The sequence below is a fragment of the Poromitra crassiceps genome (genome assembly GCF_964638095.1).
Source record: "Poromitra crassiceps genome assembly, chromosome: 8".
NCBI classification, from domain to species: Eukaryota; Metazoa; Chordata; class Actinopteri; order Beryciformes; family Melamphaidae; genus Poromitra; species Poromitra crassiceps.
This window is the reverse complement of record NC_139629.1, coordinates 30,799,212-30,809,085: the sequence shown is the minus strand read 5'-3', so window position 1 is coordinate 30,809,085 and position 9,874 is coordinate 30,799,212. Positions and strand designations below refer to the sequence as shown.

At 50.8% G+C, this 9,874-nt stretch overlaps 1 protein-coding gene across 1 annotated transcript in view; it reads right to left on the bottom strand.

The window, feature by feature from the left end:
* The window catches only part of pam (peptidylglycine alpha-amidating monooxygenase), a 124,853-nt gene that overhangs the window by 73,892 nt on the left and 41,087 nt on the right, over nt 1-9,874 (bottom strand). The window lies entirely within an intron of this gene.

The window sequence follows — 9,874 nt, the reverse complement described above, 5'->3', positions numbered from 1 at the left end:
GCTACATACATGAAAAAGTGAGTAAGTTATGACATTCTACTTTAAAATGTCACTAGCCTACACTTCACTTAGTGTAATGCAGCCTTTAAAACCAGGGAAAGACAACATGTATGCTGTATCACCATATTACCATATCCAACATCTAAGACCATATAGTCTCATATCACAATATTGATATACAATTGATATATTGCCCACCCCTAATATTGAGTGCCAGAATCTACCTCCCAATGATGCTATTTGCAGAAACACATTAGATTTCATTGATTATAATCACTGCTTTCAACTTCTTTCGTTCTTCTAACGTTTCAATAAATCAACAATGAAACACCCCTGCCACTTTACACACTTGGTCTGACCCCCCGGAAACCCCCTCCAGAAACGACCAAGTGGTACACTCCGCATCTGCGGAGTTCCGGTTTTTGAGCGCAAGGCTGGCAGTACAGAGAGACGAGGATTCACATGCAGCCGACCGGTGACAAACAATTCATTCGTGAAAAGTAATAAATATACATTTAATTGCCCAGATATGCCTCTTCTCTTTTTATTTTCACTGACATGTTTTGTGTAAATAAGTCGCTATGTATGATTAACTCTACCGTAACGTTACTGCTATCATGTGATGCAACATCAGAGACTTGAAGGGGAGAGACAGCCACAGTGATAACACGGACAACTTCTCAGTAATCAGCCTTCGTGTCATAAGTTGCGGTCTTGCTTTTTGGTGTTTCAAGAGTAAATATCTCCACTCCACGGACATGTTGAGTTACAGCAGCCAGCCTGCTGTATGCGAGTGCGCTGCAAACTGTGGACAAGTCCGCCTCCGCAACCACATCGTTTACAGACGGGCTACTGTCTGTCAGCAACGCAACATAAGCAAAAGATAATTCAATTGAGCTCTCTGTGCATGTTTGTTGTGTTGAAGCTAAGCACTAAATGAGTGAGTACAGTAGCGGGGCGTCTCTCTCCTTTGAGAGAGCCTGCATTTCACTCAGTAGCCTCCCCTAAAGTGAGAGTTTATCAAGCAACATGACGAGTTAATTTGCTTTTGACATCGCACGTCCTGCGATGTGACTATCGCGCATGCGCACATCGCAATGTCGATGTGTAAACGATATATCGTGCAGCCCTAATCTCACGGTAGTTAGCATGCGTGTAAACAACGCGACTCTATTGTCTGTACAAGTGAGAACACAAACACATGCGCTACCAAAATATATTCCCCTGCTGCATGTCATGAGATCGGCAAAAGTTTGGATAGACTGGATTGCTTCCCGCAGCAGCAAAGCCTTTTTCCCCACACTGCCTGATAAGACAGGTAGGAGATTACAGCCTCTGACTGGCAGGGGCTCAAAACTACGATATAACAACTTTTTATTCATTGGTCATTCATTGTGATATAAATTAGTGACATTTTCCCCCAAATACTCATGGTTCTGTGCTGTTGGTATTTGGTAGCCTATCTGATACCTGCAGTGCAGCGCATCAAATGAGCCGCGTCAATTAACGATAATGACGGGAGTCTCCCGCAGCAGCAGAATGATGTATTCGCGCAGATTTTCAGTCCTAAATATCAAACATGTTTGATATGATCGGGACGGCCCCGATGAGGCTTTGAGCAGATCGGGAGGGTTAAGATTGGATCTGCAAACAGCTCACACTACAAGATAATCGGTGCCGAAAGTCGGGCCCGACCAAGCTTGGCAAGCTGCCAGGCCAGATTTCTCCTCCGATTCTCGGGAGGGGTGAATCGGGCATAAATCGGCCCGAAAATCCTGTAGTGTGAGCCAGCCTTAAGCCGCACCCCCTCAGCTCGCTAAGCCACACCCCCTCAGCTCCCTCGAACAAACAAACAGCACGCTGACTAGAGTAACAAATGATGGCAGCCGTCACTGTCAACACTATAACTCAAGAGGCTCTACACAACTTTTAGTCAATTCCCCCTGCAAGGCTGTCCCGGTGGTTGCTCCACCCCCTCTGCCGATCTGGAGGAGAGTTGTAGACTAGCACGGTTCCTCAGATACATGTGATCTGGAGGAGAGTTGTAGACTAGCACCAGCCGCCAGCTGCTTCTTTTCACCTGAGAGCAAGGAGTTTCACGAGGAGGACCTCCCCACCGAATAGATACCGACCAGAGTATGGACCCCCAACCAAGCCGGAGGCAAAACACGGGCTCTCGAACCTCCGACCCTCATGTTGGTAGGCAGGGAATTGACCACTGCACTACCCACCCTTCACCCTTGTAAGATGTCGGTGCGTGCGGACGGCGGACGCAGCGGCTCCTCTCGGTCCCAATAGTTCAGTGCTTACATGTGTATCTGTGTCTACGTCGTCAAGTTTGTCTCCAACAAGCTACAAATACAGCCGACAGCTATTGCTACATATCGGCAGTACAACAGAAAGCAACTTAGAACCCACACAAAAAACAGTACTTGGGGACCTTGGATTATTCCGCGCGTCCACAACGCCAGCGGCCTCGATTGTTGCTTCCTGCCGGGGGAGGAGGCGCCACAAGCGCTGTGAGAGGAAGCAGGCTAGCAGCTAACCCAAACAAGCATGCTGTCCCGACCATTCTACTCGCCAATGTACGCTCCATAGACAACAAAATGGATTATCTACGTCTTCTGAGGTCTACACAGCGCGACATGAGGGAATGCTGTGTTTTCATCTTTACTGAAGCATGGCTTAATGACAACATCCCAGACTCAGCTATTCAGCTACACCGGCTAACGTGCCACCGAGCGGACAGAGCCTTGGTGGAAGCAGGTAAGACCCGCGGAGGGCGAGTGTGTGTTTACATCAATGATGCCTGGTGTGGTGGCTCTGTGGTGGTCGCTAAACATTGTTCACCGCTGGTGGAGTTTATGATCGTTAAGTGTGCCGGCCTTTCTATTTGCCGAGGGAATTCACGGCCATTCTGCTGGTGGCTGTGTATTTTCCTCCCAGCCCGAACTGAGAACAGCCAGAACTAGTGCTGCACGATTTGGGGGAAAGGTGCGATTAGGGTTGGCACGATGGACGATGGCATCGACCGTTTTAATCATAAAAAATACCAAGTCCACTTAGCGTGACGCGTGGGGGACGCGCCGGCGGCATTAAACGAGCGCACCCAGTTCAGACTCAGAGAAGCCTCCCCTCCCCCTCCTCTGCTCTAGTGCTTCTCTGCACTGGGTGCGCTTGTTTAATGACGCCGGGGCGTCCCCCGCACGTGATAAGTCAGTTGTTTTGTTGTGAAAACTTTTAAGACAAAGAAGAAACTTCACGTTCTTTCCTGTTTTCAACCCAAAGTGAGTACAAGTCTTCAACTGTGAATTTAACTCGCCAAAGTGAAAGTTGAAGTCGCTCCATTACATACGATACAGCACTACCAGCAATATTGAACGGCGCAAAACAAATAGCGTTAACGTTACAGATCCTGACCAACAACGTGTGTGTGTGCGTGTGTGTGTGTGTGTGTGTGTGTGTGTTGAATTTAACTAGCTGGCAGAAAACTGACAGAATTACTGGCGGATATAACGTTAGATTTGCGTGGGCTTTTGAACCTAATGAGAGGGAGTTGAGGAGACTGGAGAGAGTTGAGAGAAATACAGCAGCAGCAGTAGCAGTAGCTACTGCTAGCTGTTACAGCAGTAGCTGCCGCTGCTGCTACTGCTTGAGTCACCTGGCTCTGTGCAGTAGCTAGTAGCCTGCCTGTCGGTTTCATGAAGAGCTCATCTGTCCTGCTTTTAACGTGCATTGCAGCGGCGGATGGCATAAATGACGATGCCATCGTCAATCACGATGTTTGACTGTGAAACAATCACGATGGGAATTTCGGGTATATCGCACAACCCTAGGTGCGATTAGCGATTATGGTGGACAATATTGCGATTTGCAATTGCGATTAATAATAATAATAAACAAATGGTATCTAGGGATGTGCCGGCATGAGTTTTTGACGGTATGATAACCTTGGACAAAAATACCACGGTTTCACGTATCACAGACTAAAATACATGAAATATATTACAATTTAAAATATATTAAAACTAAATAAATAAAACAATTTGAAATAAAATTATATTTACAAAAAAATAAAACATTTTGAGACATTTGCCTGTCCCAAACATGTAAAAAAAAAACACCGGAAAAATAGAAACTCCACTGTGTTACAGCACATAGAAGATGGCTCAGACTGCAAAGTTAGTTACATGTCTGTCCAGTAATACAATGATACACCCCGTTTATTTATTTTGTAGCGACAGATGGCCTTAAACGCCACACTCACGTGATGCTTCTTGAGAGAGGTGAGGTAACGTGCATTTGCAGACTTTATCGAGGGACCATGAAGGCGTCATGTGACAGGCTAGTTAGCCTGGAGGTGTGGCAGCTGCGACAGTGTTTTGCTGCTATCAACCTTGTTAATCTCGTGTTGATGCCCAGTGTGATGGCAGAGAAACGTGTGTTTGCTGCGTCACGTGTAATGTTTAGAGGCAGGCACACACACACACACACACACACACACACACACACACACACACACACACACACACACTCAAAAAGATGTGAAAAAATAAGTAAAGAACGAAGTAACTAAGTACAAATAAAATACTTCATTACTGTACATGTAGGATTTTCAGGTATCTGTACTTTCCCTGATGATGTCACAGACAGCTCAGCCGGATACTACCATAGTGATGTCATAAATCATTGATGACGTCACAGATGATGTCATCAGTGATGTCACTCAAGCAATTGTGATGCCATCAGTGATGTCACTCAAGCAATTGTGATGTCATCAGTGATGTCACTCAAGCAACTGTGATGTCATCAGTGATGTCATAAATCCTTCCTGGCTGAGGCTATAAGTGGTGGAAGAAGTCATCCAGTCTGCCAGAAAGCCATAAGAAGAAGAAGCCGCTGCTGCTCGCATACCCTCAGGTACGATAATTCAACATTTGCCACCGGGCAACACTGACACTGATAATACCTTCTGTTTGAGACACAGCATACAAGTCAGTGTGGTACAGTGACACATCTGAAGGAATGGCTGTTCAAGCAGAGCATGTTGACACGCGGCTCTATGATGCCGCCTGGGCAGGAGACCTGGACACACTGAGGAGCCTGCTGCAGGAAGACCACTTCAGAAGGCAGATCAATGAGAAGTGTTTTTATAGGTGGTGGAGGAAGACCCCTCTGGGGCACGCAGCCTCGTGGGGTCATGCTGCCTGTGTGCACCACCTGATCACACAGGGAGCACAGGTAGAACAGGTAGACCTAGCTGCTGAGTATTACTGGACGCCTCTCTACTGGGCCGTGTACAACGGTCACCTGGACTGTGTCCGGGTCCTCCTGGAAGCCGGGGCCGACCTGAACAGAATCATAGACAGCACAGACACCCTTCTCTACATCAGTGCTGCACACAACCGCCTGGACTGCTTCCACCTGCTGCTCCAGGCTGCTGGCGTTCTGACCCGTGACGTGGCTTCTCGCCTGCTGCAGGTGGTGCTGCATCACAGGGGCAACACGGCCTTCGTCCAGCTGCTGCTGGACCACGGTGCTGACCCGGCCCTGGTGACCTTGGAGCAGGCACTGCTGGATGTGAGGGGGGATCCTGAGGCTCTCAGGTTTTTTCTGGAGGCCAAGAGATGTCCTCGCAGTCTGGCCCACGTGTGTCGGACCCGGATCCGCCAAGTTCTGGGCACACATCGCCTGAACCAAGTCCACTCCCTACCACTACCACAAATGATGAAGGACTTTGTGCTCCACCAAAACTGACTTGAAGATTGAAGGGGGTCAGTTTATTTTCATTTCCTAGATTTAGTTATTCAGTGACTGTTGCAAACAAATCCAGGAGCAGAGATTAAATACCATCAGCATAAATACACCACCTGTTTATCTTAATATGACGTGAGGTTCAGTTAGCTTTGCACAGAAACAGCCGGAAGAAATACTTTTTACTTTTATACTTGATAACATTTCAGAGTTTGTAATTTTTTTCCTTTTACTTGATTAAACAAGTTGAATCAGTAGTTCTACTTTTACCAGAGTCTTTATTTAGACAAGTAACTGTACTTCTACTTAAAGCAGGACTAAACTAGTGCTGCACGATTTGGGGGAAAGGTGCGATTAGTGATTATGGTGGACAATATTGAGATTGTTAGGATGATGTCATCATTCCTACTGTGATGTCATAGTTCACTCACTGATGATGTCATAACACAAGGTGATGTCATATTCGGGACCTATAAAGGTTCGGTTCTGCAGGTCCTCTGCAGTTGTTCATAGACTAAGATCACGGCAACCTTCTGCAACAGTTCCCCATCTTCGAACCTTGCAGACTCAGCTATCAAGTTCCACAGTGTTCCTACTCATCGAGACTTCAGTTTACCAAGTGTGTCTTGGCCATCAACTATCCGCGCGTAAATCCACCATGTCTCACACCAAGCCTGACAGTATGAACAACTCAGAAAAGGGTTTAGCGGATAACGGGGTTTAGCGGGGAAACTGGCGCCTCAGGGTCTTCTGTGTTGGCCGCTTCAGCTGACCCACCACGCGGTCACCTGAAGTGGCCAACTCAGAAGCACCTGCAGCTCTCTCCTTATTTTACTGACGTTCTCACTAATCACACGGCTGTTTACATGCGTTTCTGAACGGCTAGCTAGTTATTAGCATAGCTCGCTGTTAACGATCATGGATGTTCTCTCTCTCCCTCTCGATAAAATGTAACCTTGCTGCGCATAGTCTCGCTGGCCAGCCTCCTCTCTCTTCCGTCCGAGGAGTCTGGTGCCGCAGGTCTCCATAGTGGGATTGCGATGGGCGGAGCTTAGCGGCAGTGCCCTTGGAAAATAGTTTCAAACAATCCAACTTGCCGTTTTCAGCGTGTAGCAACGAGCTAGCGTGTAGGTTTCTGCCGTTAGCTTGCTAGCTAGTTAGCGTTGTTGTTTTCACTGAGGCGGCAGGGGACTATTTACAACAACACACAGGGAAGAGGGAGCGGAAGCCACTCTGATTGACATGGTCGGAGCCAATGACAGAGCTTCTTAAGCGGGGAGCGGACATCCGGCTGCCACTGAAACCGACGCCTCCAATGGGAGAGCAGAGTAGAGCAGGGGAGGGTTTATCCCAGTTATGGAGACCTGCGGCGCCAGACTCCTCGGACGGAAGGGAGAGGAGGCTGGCCAGCGAGACTATGCTGCGCATAACATTACTTATTTGCAGGAGTGCATGGGAGAAGTATCCCGCTAGTGTTGATGCCCAGTGTGATGGCAGAGAAACGTGTGTTTGCTGCGTCGCGTGTAACGTTTAGAGGCGCACACACACAAACACACACACACACACTCAAAAAGACGTGAAAATAATAATAATAATCGCACACTTTTGCGGTTATGTAATCGCACGTGCTGACATCGCGACTGCGATTGCGATTAGATTAATCGTGCAGCACGAGCCAGAACCAACCAGAACCTGTCCCGTGGCATCAGGACAGCAAAGCGCCTGTACAGTACACCAAAAAGATAAGCCACCATTTCAAAGACAGCAGAGACACACGGAGCCTGTGGCAGGAGATCCAGACCATCACGGATTACAAACCTTCTCCTGGTGCCAGGCTGTGACAGCAACAACATCTCTCTGCACGTCTTGAGGCACAAAACAGCACGCCTGCACAGATGACACCATCCCCCCCTCTCAGTGACGAGGTACTGTGCCTTTCAGATGACACCACCCCCCCTCAGTGACGAGGTACTGTGCCTTTCAGATGACACCACCCCCCCCTCAGTGACGAGGTACTGTGCCTTTCAGATGACACCGCGCCCCCCCCCCCTCAGTGATGAGGTACTGTGCCTTTCAGATGACACCACCCCCCCCCCCCAGTGACGAGGTACTGTGCCTTTCAGATGACACCCCCCCCCCTCAGTGACGAGGTACTGTGCCTTTCAGATGACCCCCCCCCCCCTCAGTGATGAGGTACTGTGCCTTTCAGATGACCCCCCCCCCCCCCAGTGATGAGGTACTGTGCCTTTCAGATGACCCCCCCCCCCAGTGACGAGGTACTGTGCCTTTCAGATGACACCACCCCCCCCCCAGTGATGAGGTACTGTGCCTTTCAGATGACACCACCCCCCCCCCCAGTGACGGGGTACTGTGCCTTTCAGATGACACCACCCCCCCCCCCAGTGACGAGGTACTGTGCCTTTCAGATGACACCACCCCCCCCCAGTGACGAGGTACTGTGCCTTTCAGATGACCCCCCCCCCTCAGTGATGAGGTACTGTGCCTTTCAGATGACACCACCCCCCCCCCCAGTGACGGGGTACTGTGCCTTTCAGATGACACCACCCCCCCCCCCAGTGACGAGGTACTGTGCCTTTCAGATGACACCACCCCCCCCCCCAGTGACGGGGTACTGTGCCTTTCAGATGACACCACCCCCCCCCCCAGTGACGAGGTACTGTGCCTTTCAGATGACACCACCCCCCCCCAGTGACGAGGTACTGTGCCTTTCAGATGACCCCCCCCCCTCAGTGATGAGGTACTGTGCCTTTCAGATGACACCACCCCCCCCCCCAGTGACGGGGTACTGTGCCTTTCAGATGACACCACCCCCCCCCAGTGACGAGGTACTGTGCCTTTCAGATGACACCGCCCCCCTCAGTGATGAGGTACTGTGCCTTTCAGATGACACCACCCCCCCTCAGTGATGAGGTACTGTGCCTTTCAGATGACACCACCCCCCCTCAGTGATGAGGTACTGTGCCTTTCAGATGACACCGCCCCCCTCAGTGATGAGGTACTGTGCCTTTCAGATGACACCACCCCCCCAGTGACGAGGTACTGTGCCTTTCAGATGACACCCCCCCCCCCAGTGACGAGGTACTGTGCCTTTCAGATGACACCACCCCCCCCCAGTGACGAGGTACTGTGCCTTTCAGATGACACCACCCCCCCCCAGTGACGAGGTACTGTGCCTTTCAGATGACCCCCCCCCCTCAGTGACGAGGTACTGTGCCTTTCAGATGACACCACCCCCCCCCCCTCAGTGACGAGGTACTGTGCCTTTCAGATGACACCGCCCCCCCCCCCTCAGTGACGAGGTACTGTGCCTTTCAGATGACACCACCCCCCCCCCCAGTGATGAGGTACTGTGCCTTTCAGATGACACCGCCCCCCCTCAGTGACGAGGTACTGTGCCTTTCAGATGACACCACCCCCCCCTCAGTGACGAGGTACTGTGCCTTTCAGATGACACCGCCCCCCCCCCCCGCCTCAGTGACGAGGTACTGTGCATTTCAGATGACACCCCCCCCCTCAGTGACGAGGTACTGTGCCTTTCAGATGACACCACCCCCCCCCCCCCCCTCAGTGACGAGGTACTGTGCCTTTCAGATGACACCACCCCCCCCCCCCCTCAGTGACGAGGTACTGTGCATTTCAGATGACACCCCCCCCCTCAGTGACGAGGTACTGTGCCTTTCAGATGACACCACCCCCCCCCCCCCTCAGTGACGAGGTACTGTGCCTTTCAGATGACACCGCCCCCCCCCCCCCTCAGTGACGAGGTACTGTGCCTTTCAGATGACACCCCCCCCCCCCCCCTCAGTGACGAGGTACTGTGCCTTTCAGATGACACCACCCCCCCCCCCCCCCCTCAGTGATGAGGTACTGTGCCTTTCAGATGACACCGCCCCCCCCCCCCCTCAGTGACGAGGTACTGTGCCTTTCAGATGACACCACCCCCCCCACCTCAGTGATGAGGTACTGTGCCTTTCAGATGACACCACCCCCCCCCCCCCTCAGTGACAAGGTACTGTGCCTTTCAGATGACACCACCCCCCCCCCCCTCAGTGATGAGGTACTGTGCCTTTCAGATGACACCACCCCCCCCCTCAGTGAT